We start from the raw sequence: 13,990 nt of genomic DNA, 5'->3' as shown, positions 1-13,990 counted from the left end.
ATTACTTCTAAGCCAATGTCCTTCAAAGCCTTGTCCCACTGGAGGATCTTGCTGTATACTTCTGGGGGCAGTGCAGGTGCTGGGAGGAAGGCTCATTGTGTTGCTTTTCTTAGCTTGTTTGGTCGGTCTAATGGAGCACTGCATTCTTATTCTTGCACTGAGAGCAGGACAGCTGAGTACTCTGAAAAATTTCAGATCAGAGTTGATAGGCCAAAAAAAAAAATCTACCAGCAAGAGAGAAGCAACTGGGTCCCAGTCTGGGGCCAACAAAACAGGAGAAGGATCATCTGTCTCAAGGAGATGCTAAGTTTGGTAAAATCAAGAAATCTCCCCTCTAAGTAGAAAATTAGGTGAGAGAGAAGCTTTGGGTTCAGTGTGTGGACGATAGTCCTGAAATCTTTCCATGAGCAGAGAAATTTGTTTTGTTATGAAAAGAAACTTCCCAGCTGGGCCAATGTCTCTTTTTCACTGACACACCAAGGCCAAAGAGAATTTAGGATTCTTCCTACATTCCTGGAAAAAACAAACAAACAAACAAAAAAACAAACGAACAACAATAATAAATAATAAAAATAAAAACACATACTAAGTTTAGGAAACTAAAGTAGCTTAGTAAATTAGAAAAGCCCAACAAGCCTGTGTGAGAGGAAAAGAATGGTAAAGAGAAGGAGGAATGGGATGTAGATTTGTGCAGTTCCTATCTCAAGCATAACAGAGAAAGCAGAGTCTCTGCTCTCAGCTACAAATGACAGACCATTGAGTGTGAGCTCTCTCCCTTCTACTTGAGCTGAGGCACTAATCCACACTGATCCTCTAAGCTGCTCGCCTGGTTCCACCATATTCAGTGCAAATCAACCGGTTTTCAGTGACCACAAAAGCTGAGAGGATGCCCAGGCCTGAGTCACAAGAGTGGGTGAACTACGAATCCAACTCTTTGGCTGTCCAGCCTGAGACTGGGTCTGTGACATGTGGCATATTTGTGGAGTTTTCTTTAGGGATGTGGCGAGGTGGCATTGCTGGCCACTTGGATCATTAAAAGTGGAAAGCTAAACAGCATTTAGGACTGCAGCCTAAATGTAGGCTGCACAAGTGCTCCAGGCAGGAGTCGTGCCAAATCCATTGCTCCTCCAGCAGCAGTGTGTGGCACCAACCATCCTGCCCCTCTCACCTTCTGCCTCTGATCTTCCTGGGTGGGCAGAGCACCCCTGTGGGGCTGCTGCCCCAGCAGCGAGGGAGGAGAAGTGCATCAGGGCTGTGAAACAGTGCTGAGCCCCTCGGAGGCCACGCAGACCCTTCAGGAATCAAGAGGAAGAGGAAAGCACCCTTTGTAGCAAGAAGGGATATGGGACCCCCAGAGACCTTCCTGGTGAGAGGGTGTGAAGGCATGGGGGGCCATCTGAGGCACAGGGGGGGCCTGGAGCAAGGGTAGGGGCAAGAGGAATAAGGAGGATGGGTGATTGGGAACACGGTTTGTGTAACGTTTGGAGGGGAGCAAGGGCAGAGCAGGTGCTGTCGAAGAGGCAGGAGAGAACAGAGGGCAAGAGAAGCGTCGTGGGATTTAACAAGGCCTTTGCTGCTGAGCTGTGGTGGCTTTGTGATGGAGGAGCTGCACAAAATCTCCCAGAGGAGTGTGCCTGGGGCAGAGTCCTGTCAGCCTCCCCGTGCCTCGGGGCCTCAGGGTGGGAGGGAGACAAGAGTGCATGGGCCAGGCTGGGTCCTTGGGAGCCCAAAACATACATGGGCAGAGTTTGGGAGTGGGGCCTGAAAAAAATCACAGCCTCATCTGTTTTAAGGGAAAATGAGCAGCTTTGATCATTTCGTCTGACCTGCTATAATACAGGCCATGGCAGAGTCCAGTGAGATGTGGCTGAGCTTCGCCTGCCTTTTAGAAAGACAGGCAGTATAGTTGAAAGTCTTCCCTGGTTCATTATTCCAGCAGGTGACTGCCCTTGTGATTGAAAATCTGCTTTATTTCTAGACTCAGTTTTTGTTTCATCTTCTGTTCCGTGAGTCTGATTACGCTTTCACCTTCCCAGATAAGCCATGCTGTCAGATATTTTCTACTTGCTCAAGTATTTATGTGCACCGTGGTCAAGTTGTCTCTTTAATTTCCTTCAATAAACTTAATAGACTGAGACTTGTTTCCATGTCTTTTCAATTACTTTCCCAGTTGGAAGAAGGGAGGTGAGCTGTCTGGTTCCTCGCCTTTCTCCAGGAAGCTGTTCCCTTTTGCCTTCCTTCCGCAGTTGTGTTTTGGTTGCAGTGCTTGGGAAGAGGCTGAGACCATGCCTTCTCCCTCTCAGGTCCTGGTGCAGAAAAGAAACAAGGAGGTACCTCTGCCAGCCCAGGCCAGCTCTTGGTGAAGCACCAGCGTGTGCAGGCTGCCACAGAGCTGCTCAGGAGCCTGCATTTCTGAAAAGTCCAGTGAAAGAGTGTGCAGAGGAGGAAATGGCAGGTGTAATTTTTTTTCTAGGTGTAGCTCTCTTTGATCCTCAGGCATAGTGAGAACTGAGGGCAGAACTGTGTGCCCTGCTCCAGGGATCTCACATCAGCCATCTGGGCTGTGCCTAGCTGAGGCGTAGTTTTTTTTTTTATTTTTATTTTTATTTTTTTTACTGTTTTTTACCACTTTTATCAAGGGAGATTCTCTGTGTTTCACAAGTGCTGATGAGTAAGGCTGCAGGGCCATCCTGTGAAGTTTGTCAGCCTCCGCAGACCTGCATCACGGAGGGTGAGGTGTGGTGTAACAGTGTGCCCTCGAGTGCCTCTCCAAGACCTGGTGAGCGGTTAGCCTCGTCACACACAATGCAAAAGAAATGCATAAATTAAAAAAAAAAAAAAAAAAAAGAATTCTAGGTCCTATCATGTTTAAGAATATTTGGGTTTGTTTATAATAGGTATAGTATTGACTGTCTTAGTGGAGATGCCTTACTAGAGTACAGTTTGTTGGGGAGGGGTGAGGGGCTGTTGGAAGAGTCTGCACACACAGCTCTGGACAAAAGTGTAGAAAATAAAAGCTGAAAAAAAAGCCAGGCCTAGCAACTTTCCATTAGAGAGCCTGCCTGCCAGCCTGGAGCCTCTTAAAGGGACCCTGGCTGGTTGTTTTATGAAGTGTGACAAAGTGACGGGAGGTGGGGGGGCTCCTATGGTAATAAGCTGGAAAGGCGCTGCCGTTCCTCTCGCCGGAGCGTCTCAGGGAAAGCGGAATTAATTCATGGCATATGCTCCCAGCATCTGCTGCGGTGACCTGGAGTGGCAGGAGCGCGGAGCCAGGCAGCGCGAGCCAGAGCCCAACTCCCGCTCCTCGCTCGGCCTGGCGGAGCAGCCCTGGCGGAGCAGGGGGGGCTCAGCCCATGGTCTTCATCAGTCTTCCAATCTCTGATGAAGATACTCTAGGCTCGGGGGTGAAAAGGGGGTGCTTGAATTGAAAAGAGACCGAATTTGTCCCAAACAGCCTTAATTCCTCCCAGAGTGCTCCCTGAGCAAGCCCACCCTTCTCCAGCCATCTGGCCTTCTGCGGCTTGCTGTGCGGTGCCGACTCCTCATTCTCCCTCTTGTTTCCCACTTCTGCTGGGTATCCCAAAAGACGATTTGAGCCTCTCCCCAACAGAGAGAACAGAGACTGGATTTGCTGTTAGGCAGGCTCTCATTCACTGCTTAATGGCTCCCAGGAAAGAACTTTGCCCACCATATTCCCCCTCTGACGAGCGGCACCGTGGCCAGGACCTGCATCCAGCTGGTACAGGTGGGTGCACGTGTTGCCTCCAGGCTGCAGCGGTCTTTGTCTGTGCTTCATGCCCTGCACGTGAGCTTTCCTTCAGAAAAGGACACCCAGAGCCAACTCTCCACTGGCTGCTCTTCCTCCAGCCACATCCCTCCACCTTTTTGGACAACCGCAAGTGTGAACCAGGACACAGGCAGCCTGCATATTGGGGATGTGCTGAGAGAGAGTGGGGGGACTGCAAGAGCTGAGAGCAGAAATCCAGACTGGGAAGGTCTCGTAGATACCAAGAACCATTCCTCTGGGTGTCCGCTCCCCGAGCTGGCCCCAGTGAGATGCTCTGCAGCAAACCTCACTGGGGCTGGGGCAGCTCCGGGCCACATGGCCCCTTATCGGGCTGCATCTCCTGTCACTTTCAGGACCGCTTCATTATCCCTTTATTAGCCCTCTTCTCCTGCTTATCGTTATTAATAATCGCGCTGGATCGGCTGGAGTGCTGACAGCTGCCCCTTGTCTATTCTTTCTGTCTGTTTTAATCCTGCCTGCTTATCTGGAATAAACCTGATCCTTTTTCTTTTAATTAAAGAAATTTGGTCAGCCAGCCCCTCCTCCTCGCAGAGATAGGGCTGATCACAGCGGCGATACGCGGCGAGCAGGAAAAGGGGCAGATTGCTGGGTGACAGCGTTTTCCACAGCCCGAAGATAGGGGATGTCGGGGGAGAGGCTGGAAAAGCTGCAAGCACCGGGCTGCACAGCACTTCCTGGGCACCGGTTTGAGTCTGACCCCTTAAAAATGCCTTGCTGGGCAGTTCGCTTGAGCTGAAATATTTGTGTTGTCTGAAGGGCCAGGTCGTTCGAGGAAGGGCTGTGCAAATAGGCTGGGGGAAAAATTGTTGACTTAATTCATGCTTTTATGAACCCATAAACTCCAATCTGCATTCATTGCAACCCGTAAAGTGACCGGAGGGTGGGCTGAAATGCTTAGAAAGTGTTAATCAGGGGTCCGTAACGAAGCAAAGCGCTCTGAAGTGCGGCAGCAGGAGCTTGGCGGGGAGCAGCGGGAGCATTCAACCTCAGCGCCAGGTTCCTTGGTTCCCAGACGGTTCGCTTGGGACGCACATGCCGTGGTGTTGACTGAGTGCGTATGTGCCCTCTGCTACAGAATATGGCACCTAGCTCAGATTTGTAGGGCTGCTCCACCCCTGAGAGGCTGCAGGCCCACGGAGGGGACAGGGCAGGACTCGGTGCTCAGGCGGGAGCACAGCTCTGAAATGCTATCAAGCAGCGCGCTGCTCTCCGTCCCTGCACTTCTGTTGCTTTTCAGCATCTCAGCTGACTGTGAGGAGCATTCACCTGCAGCTCAGGTGCTGGTGAGGAGCTGTGGCAGCACAGACCCAGGTGTATGGCTAAGCAGATGCCTTGAAAACATGGGGTTTGTTACCAACGGCAGGCAGGAGCTGTGCATGGTGACATCCACGCTGTAGCCTCCAGGCGAAATGTCTTCTTACTCCCAGGAAATCTTTTCTCTCGCTTTTCTTCCACCCAAGAAAATGTTAGGGAAAAAAACCTACAGAGTGTGGCTGTTTTATAGCCGGTTATTGATGGCAGACAATGAGTGACAATTACTGAATTGAACAAAATGTTTGAAAGATGAGAAAATGCAGAGTTCACTTGCCTAAACTAATAAGGCACTAAGAGCTGGACTGAGCTTTTATTATCTGACCCTACTCCTCCAGCAAAAGTCATCCCGCTCCAGATCCAAGTAAGGGAAATTCTCAGGATGCTTTTTGGCACTGAAATGATGAGGGACACCTTTTTTGGTGCTGTGGGACATTCTGAAGCAGTGAAAAAGACGGACTTCCAGTCCGAGCGATAGGCTGGAGGCTTGCTTTGATCATCGCCCCGATCAGCGAAACTGCCCACAAAGCCAGGAAAGTGCCCTGGGAGACTGCCAAAGGATCTGGTCCAAGTCAAGCAACTTTCTCAGCGGTTCGAGCTCCGAAGCCAAAGTGGAGCTAAGCATGTGGCTCCCTGTGGCCTGCGGGGTTATGTGTGCGGGTGGCTCGGTGAATCAACCCACTGAATAAACGGGTGGATATGCCAAACTCTGGAAGCCCAAAGCTGATAGGGCTCTTCAGCCTGCTTGTCTCCCTCTAAACAGTCCCCAAATTGAACTGTGCTGCTGAGCTCAACCCTAGCAGGACCCCAGAGAAGGGATGGGAGATCCCCACTTTGAGGGATGCGCAGGGCATTCAGAAAGGCTTTGGTAAGGCTTTTTTGGGTAAGTAGCGCATGCTTTGAGATTAACCAAGTAAATATAAATGTGCTTTTTTTTTTTTTCTATTTTTTTTTTCTTTTGTAATTTTCAGGATGATTAAGAGCATTTAATGCAGTTGCTGGGCCTGCCTGTCCCAGGGGCTCTCGTCACAGGTGTCCCAGCCCCGGCTCAGTTTTTGACCGAGTGGGACCAGTTGTGGCACAAAGTCCACAGCAGCTTCTTGTGACATGAGACAGGCACAGAGGGGGCCCTGTAAGCCACCCATGACCTGCCTTGTATGCAGTTGGGTATGGCCAGCTTTGAGAAAAATGTCACATTAGGTAAATGGCCCTGGAATATGTGTGTGGGTCTAAAACAACCACCTTTAACTTGCCCAGTTAATGGTGTTTTTGCTTACAAAGAGTGGAAGTGTGTCTGGGTCCCACTGGGCACACTCCTTTCCTGGGCTGGGGGTGTCTGCACCCTACAGAGCGTATCTGTACCTTGCCAGCTCCGCGTTTCTGTCCTGTTGGGTCCAGGGCTCTGTTTGTCTGTCTGCACACCATGCACACACGCCAGCGATGGCGGAGGTTGGAAGTATTTATGGCAATTAAAATGTTTTGCCTGGGAGCTGTTTTGGGGCTTTTTTGAAGTGAGGATTTTCAGACTTCAAGGTGTTAACAGCCCCTCTAAACGGTTTTGTTTTTTAATTGCAGCAAATGACTATGGAGCCATTAAACATTCGCCTCTCTGCAGTTGTTTCTAAGCCCTTTCAGTCCTTCTTCTATTTATTCTGTTTAATTCAGTCAGGTAGCTTCGGGGCAGTGAAGATCAATACTTTACTTTGATAGAAAAGAGTCAGGTTTGAAACATAGAGATAAAACTGACACATTTTGTATAAATTTAATTAAAAATGCACCTTTAGTGGCTTGTTGCAAGCACAAAGCCAGCCCTCCATCTAGCTATCTCTCTGTCTTTCTCTCTGTCTCTCTCTTCCCTTTCTTGTTCCTAACAGGAAGATCTCTGAATCTGCCTCGCCAACAAAGCGCCTCGTTTTATGATTTTTGTCTTGAAAGTTTAGCACTGAGGGAGAAGGATGGAAGGGATGTGAAATTCTAAACAGACCTCCTGCTCCCTCCCTGGGCCCGCTCCTTTTGGTGGCGGCGGCGGGGGGACGGGGAAGGAGCCGGCTCCCTGGTGGGGGAGGGAAGGGGATGAGGCAAAATGATTTTTTTTTTTTTTAAACCCAGCAGATTGGACACCCTGGGGCACTTTGCATTTGGATCTGTAGCTTTCCTCCCCTCCCGCCCCCCTCTTCTTGCTTTGTTAGCCTGAGAATTATTTTTCTGACTACACGAGCCTCCCCGATCCCACTAGGATAGCGCTGGCCACAAGGCACCGTCTTTATTCTCTTTCTTTTCCCTCCCCTGCCCCCCTCATTTCTCCCCTCTCCCTCTTTTCCCTAACCCTGCTGCCAGTGAGGACATTTGTCTTGTGTTTTATAATCTGGCCCCTTCGCCCCCTTCTCCTGCATGTCTCTCCCTCTCTCTCTTTCTCAATCCTGTTTGCCTTGGTTCATTTTTCACTTGAGTGCCTTTCCTCCCAGGCTCCCCTCTGCTCCGGCCTCCCTCTGCTCAACACCAATAAAACACGCACAACACGGGTAGAACAAGGTGCCAGGGCTCGGCGTGACAAACGGCTCCGCCACCGGGACTGTAAATTGTCCCCTCCTCACCCCCAACAGCTCCTGGGGACGGGGCTCAGGCAGTGCTTGGTGCCCCATGGTGCGGCACCGTGGGGTGGGGAGAACCAGGGTGTCCTTGGTTGCCTGCCATCAATGGGACAAAGACTGTCCCAGCCACCCTCATGGGAGGCTGTGGGATTTAGCAATCCCTAATGAACCTCTGGAGAAGAGGAACCCACTCAACTCCCTGCTGGGGGCTTGCTGGAAAATGGGTGCTGTGCAGCACCTGGGGGCCAGCCACCTTCCCAACCCTACAGACCGCCTACCTCAGCCTGGTTTTGGGGTTAGGAGCCTTGAGACTCGCTCCATGCATGCTCTGGGAGTATTTTGAAGGGCATAACAGCATCTTCCTGAGGGTCCCCCTGCTCCCTCTCCTCTGACTGGGCACCATGTCCCCCCAGAGAGCTGGGCAGAACCAGATGTGCCGAAGCAGCAGCAGCAAAAATGGTGTGGTTGGGGCAACAGAGAGGAGGTGCCTGACTGCTGCCTGGGGCTGCATCTCTCTGTGGGTTGGTGCTCAGATGGAGCCCTGGCTCGAGGCAGAGCCGGGCTCTTGTGCAGCTGCAGGGAGCCACACAAACGTGTGTGCCTCTGGTACCCGTATCAATGGGTATGGGGTTCCTCTTCACCTCTGCTTGTGCTAATCCGTGCCAGGAATATATGTGCCATTTCCTACCCTTCTACCTACAGGAGGCTGCATTTCCTGTGCAGGTGAGGAGAATGTGTTTTGTAAAGCATTAAGTGCTTGAGCTTGCTAACGTAAAGGAAAAACACTCATCTTTGCACCAACCTGCTCCCCAGCCCCGGCTGCTTGGCTTTGCAGGTGAAAGCAGAGAGTTTGCTCGCTAAGTTAAGGCATGATGGGGTTAATGCCACCGGTCCCTCTGCATAACAGCGGCTGGAACATCAGCTGAAGTCCTTCCTAGCCAGCGACTCGTGGAGGTGAGCGCTGAGGGTTGGTTTCTCAGGGACTTCACCGCGACGGAGTGCTGCAGCTGAGAGCACGCTGCTGCGTACAGACACCTCCCGCGCCTCCTGCCTTTAATCACAGCAAATGAAAGTTTCTAAACAGGCGGAAGATGCCAGGCTTTTGTGTTCTGCCACCCGAGCTGTCTCTGCGCTGCCGTCGGTGCCGGTAATTGCAGACAGAAGCCGCTTTGTGTTAAAATGGCATTGGTAATTGAAACGGAATTCAGAATCAGGACCCCGCAGGCACCACTTGGTGAAAGAAGAAATAAAGATCGCTTGGGTCACATCGTTTGTAATTTGCGTTTAATAATCGTACCGGGAGGTACGTACAAAGGGAGAGGAGACGTGAGAGGCAGCCCGCTCCCCCTCCTCGCCCGTGCTCTGCCTCGCAGCCTCCCCGAGGAGGCCGGGAACCCGGCAGGGATTCAGCCCTGCTCCCATTCCCTTGGGGTGGCACGGGTGGCAGCAGTGCTGCCGGCCCCGGGCTCCTCGTGTATGCTGGCAGCCAGGAGGAGAGGACTACTGCCCGAGGCCGCAGCCAAGTGGATGCCCAAGTTCTGTTTTTGTGGTCAGGATGAGGGTTTATAGGCCCAGGTGCTGGCTCCTACTCGATGGGTCTGGCTGCGCACTGAGGATCGGAGGGCATGTGCTGATTTATAGTTTCTGAGTTTCTCTTGAAATGGGATTTGGTGCCCTTTCATGGGCTTCTCCAGTGTTGCCTGTATGAGTAAATTCAAGCTGTATGGCATGGCACACACTGAAATGTCCCCAGACCTCTTCCACCACGGAACAATGTAGCCTCATCTGTTCTCCTTCGGGGAGAAGTATGCTCCCCCGCAAACCACCGTCAGGAAGAGCCTGGGGATGGTGGCTGGAGGGGACCCGCACCCCAATGGGAACCGGCACACATTCAAAGTGCCAGAGCTAGAGCCTGGTTTGTATGCTTAGTCCTGGCTGTATGCTCAAATCTGCTGACCTGCTCTGTGGTTTCCCCTCACTTTGCCTTTGTTGAGCCTTGCTGTTCAGCAAACATAATCCAGAATTCTTTTTCAGTAAAACAAAAAAAACAACAACAAAAAAAAACCAACAACAACAACAAAAAAAACACAACAACAACCAAACCAAAACAAACCAAAACAAAACACAGCAACTTTTTCTTTTTTTTCTTACACCAAACCCAACCACATCAGCATACACCTAAGGACTGGCAATACCCATTCACATTCACTTTCCTCTTTGTAAAACCCAGTGATATTCTGGGAGCTACTCTAATCCAGATCAGCTGGCCACAGATGCGGGCAGGAGCAGTCCATTCCATCTGTGGATGGTGGCTGTCCTTACCCCACACTCTGAGCACATTTAGGGGAACAAACTCAACCCTGGTTACCTTGGTTGGTGTCCTGCTAAACTCACTGAGGAGGAGCACATGGCACTGCCTGGGCTTGTTTCACACAATGGGCTTTTTTTCTACCATCAGGTTTGACTTGGAGACAGGTTTCATTGTCGCCTGTAGTCAGGACCCAAAGGAGACGTCTCCATTGTCCAGCAGTTCTCCTGTGCACTGCATAGATGTTTCTGTTACCTCCCGGTTTCCCTCGCACACACACTCTGCAGTTCTGCCTTAAGCTGCTCCTGGCAGCTCACCATCTCGCAGTTCTTGCCCATGGCCAGGAAGAGCATCATCTGTCAGCTACATCTGGAGCTGCCATCCTGCCTTCTCCCAGGGAGCCCAGGGGGTCCTCATCAGAGGGACAGAGCTGCTGTTGTGACAGGAGAAATTTAGGTTGGGGAAGAGAGGTACCTTGGCTACTTCTAGTTTTAGTTATTATTATAAAGAGGAATCTCGTTAAATTTGAAGAGCCAATGTCCTGATCTTTCTTAAGCCTAGGGGAGGCAGTGAAATGTGACTTGCTGTCCCCTTGTTCAAATGCTAGCAGTAAATGCCCAGAAGTAAATACGCAGAAGCCTGAAGTCTTAAGGGAGTGTGCCTGAAAGAGGTAAAGAAAAGGAATTTCTGCACTTTGTGGAGAAAGGGAGGCCAAGCCCAGTGTGATTATGTATGGATCCAACCTTTCCTTTCCGCCTGAGAAATGGGATGCATTAGCCTTTGGGTGTAGCAGCATAGCCACCAAATTGGCCGAGGGGGTCCACAAGAAGCACTGTGGGTGCTTTAGCCTTTTCTCTCCAATAGCTCCTCTAATTTTACACATGGCAAAGACCTAGCAAGTATCATCATATTAATCCTGTTCCTTGCCAGCACCCCAGGAAATGCCTGTGCCAGAGTCTTTGTCCTGTAAAGATATCCAAATGAGCTGGACTTCTACCTGCAGGTGGCTTTCTGGCTGGGCACATGTCCTACAGTGTTTACTAGCCCTGGTGGGGTGCTGTGGCAATGATCTCCTGCTCCCTTCCTTACTTGGTTCAGCCCCAAAGCCCTCCCCAAACCCTCAGCTCCCATTCCAGCATCTCTACCTTTTCCCTCTGCATGAATGGGGACCCAGAGAGCTGAGGTGGCTGGTTACATGCTAGGACATGGAGAAGAGAGAGATCTTGAAGAATAAATTAAAATGAGGCCTTCTGGCCTTGCCGTGCTTTAGTACCTCTCTGGGGGGGCTCTTTCTGAGGGCCTGATGTTTGGCTCTGCCAGCTGCATCTCCTTTATGCTGCGCTATTACAGCCCCTTCTGCATGCAGCACAAGCTGTCATGAGGAGGAAAGGGCCATAAAACAACCGGGAACATCCTCCCCTGACCTGCACGCCTCCCTCATACCCCTTTATTCACACCCCACACGCTCACACACCTGGGACCCCACACACCCACACCTACGTGAGCTCACGCAGAGGCGCCGTGCTCTTACTTTCTCCGCTCCCCTTCCTTCCTTCCCTCCCTCCTCCCATCTGCTTGCTGAATAATTCCTGGCTAAGTAACTTTCTCCGCACAGCCCCCGGGCCGGGGCGCAGGGACTTGTCCCCTCCTCCCCCCCGGCTGTCCGGGGGGCTTTGGAACATGTGTTTCTGGGAGGCAGACACCAGCTGGCTGGGCGACATTTGCATAGTCAGCTAAAAGCCCCTGAGCTGAGCTGGGGACGTCTGGAGGAGCCCGTGGCAGGATGGAGGGACGAGGGATGCGCTGGTCAGCTCGAGGTCAGATGGAACAGATTTCCAAGAGAACGGACAGATGGCAAAAAGAGGCGAGGGGTGGGGGGGGGATCACGCGAAGGCTTCTACATCAAATAAATAAATAGCTAGATGCAGCGGGGGAATAAGTGACCAACGCGCCTATGGGCATGGCAGTTGCTGTGCTGCTTCCTTCAGAGCCCGTGGGGTGGATGGGGAGAGCGTGGTGCCAGGGAGGGGAGCAGCAGACCCTGAGCTCACCCAGACACACTGCGTTTCCTCAGTCTCACCCAGCTTATCGGGATTGGGACTGGGCTTCATGCAGCTCCCAGCACAAGGCACCCTCGCAGCAACAAACTGTCCCCCACTATTCCTCCCTGCTGCTTCTCTTTGATATTTCATCCTGTAGCACTTTTTGCCCCTCTTAGCACATGAACTGTCCAGGCAGCGATGAGAATGGACCTATTCCCCCTGAGCAGCATTGCTCTGGGTGGCCACAATTGAAGACTACAGGTAAAGAAGGCCAAGACACAATCCCAGACAGGAGTACAGACTGGGAGAAGAACTCATTGAGAGCTGCCCAGTGGAGAGGTCTTGGGGATTATGGTACATGAAAGGTTCAACACAAGCCAGCAGTGCACATTTGCAGTCCAGAAATCTGACTGTGTCGTGGGCTGCATCAACAGAGGAGTGACCAGCAGGTTGAGGGAGGGGATTGTACCCCTCTGCTCTGCCCTCGTGAGGCCCCACCTGGAGCCCTGCATCCAGGTCTGGGGCTGCCAGCACAACAAAGCTGTGAATCTTTTAGAAAGAGTCCAGAGGAGGGCCCCTGCAGGGGGGGCTGGAGTTAGATGATCTTTCTGATCCCTTCCAACCCAAGCTTTTCTATAATTCTATGAAAAAGGCACTTTTTGGAAGAGCCTCCTGTTTTGTCCCCTGTGCCCAAGGCAGACTAACTGACCCCATGGGGAGCTGTGTCTCTACCTGGACACAGGGAGCTGCAGGAGGGATGCTGTACTCTCACTTGGCTCGCTCGAGCCAGAGGCCTTCTGCTTCATTGGGAACATAGCAATACTTTTTTTTTTTGTTTTGTTTTGTTTTTTGGTCCTGAAGCATTTTCCTAGCTCTCTCTGTGTATTCACACTCTCTCCCATGTGTCTGCATGCTGCAAAGACCACACGCCAGCTCCAGGCGCGGGCTGTATGTGTGTGAGTGAAGGTTGGTCATGGCTGCAGGAGTCAGGAGTGGACACCCCTGGCCTGTGGTGCAGCCACTGGCAGGGGTGGGGGTGCCAGCATCAGTAGTTGGGGGGTACAGCTCTGTGGATCTGGAAGGGTCCTACAGACTTTGTGCCCAGAAACCAGCTGCTGGGGGAGCATTGTGGTGGAATTTAGTGCCATTACTGGTGTCAGACTGGGGACATAGGCCGGCGGACTGTGGGGCTTCTGGAGCAAGTGGGATTTTGTCCAACCTCAGCCATTCCGTGTTTCTCTGAAATAGGGTAGTATTACTTTTAATTCAGTTTGAGGGGATATATATATACATATCTTTGTAGTTGTTTGTTTTATAGTGTTATTGCATGAATATTGTTAAATCCTTTCCTCAGGGACTGAGCAAACATCTTCCCCTGTGTCTGAGTTCAAGCAGACTTGTTACAGGAGCATCTAATGAAGGCTGTCACTAAGAGACAGCTAGTGAGGATATGTGATGCCACATCAGCTCCCTAAGTGGATGATCCTACCCCATGTGAAGAACAACTGTAGATTCAGCAAAACTGGCCAAGCCCTGAGGGCACCAACAGGCCCTAATTGCCCTGAATGGTCTCACCTGGGGCACCCCACCCTCTCTCTGCCCATGGGCCCATTTAAGCCCAGCCTGGGGCCATAGTTGCTTCTTGAGCCCTGCTATAGGTTTACATGTCTTCAGCTGTCTCTGTCTTCTTCTCCTAGATGGACCCCACACCAATACTGCAGCAGTCACTTCAGCCCCATGTTTTGCTGCTTCAGGCCATGCTCCCTGGATGGCTGCTGGGCCAGGCTCACTGCTTTGCCTTGCTTGGGCCTGGCAGTGGGCCATGCTTCTGCCCATTGTTGTGCTACAAGACTGTGCCCTTGTCCAGACACTACCTGGGTTTGTGTTACCCCTGCTTTTGGGGTCACTCTCCCTTAGGAACAGCGTGTCA

This window comes from Netta rufina (genome assembly GCF_964035555.1).
Source record: "Netta rufina genome assembly, chromosome: 5".
Lineage (NCBI taxonomy): Eukaryota > Metazoa > Chordata > Aves > Anseriformes > Anatidae > Netta > Netta rufina.
Note: the sequence above shows the minus strand (reverse complement) of the source record.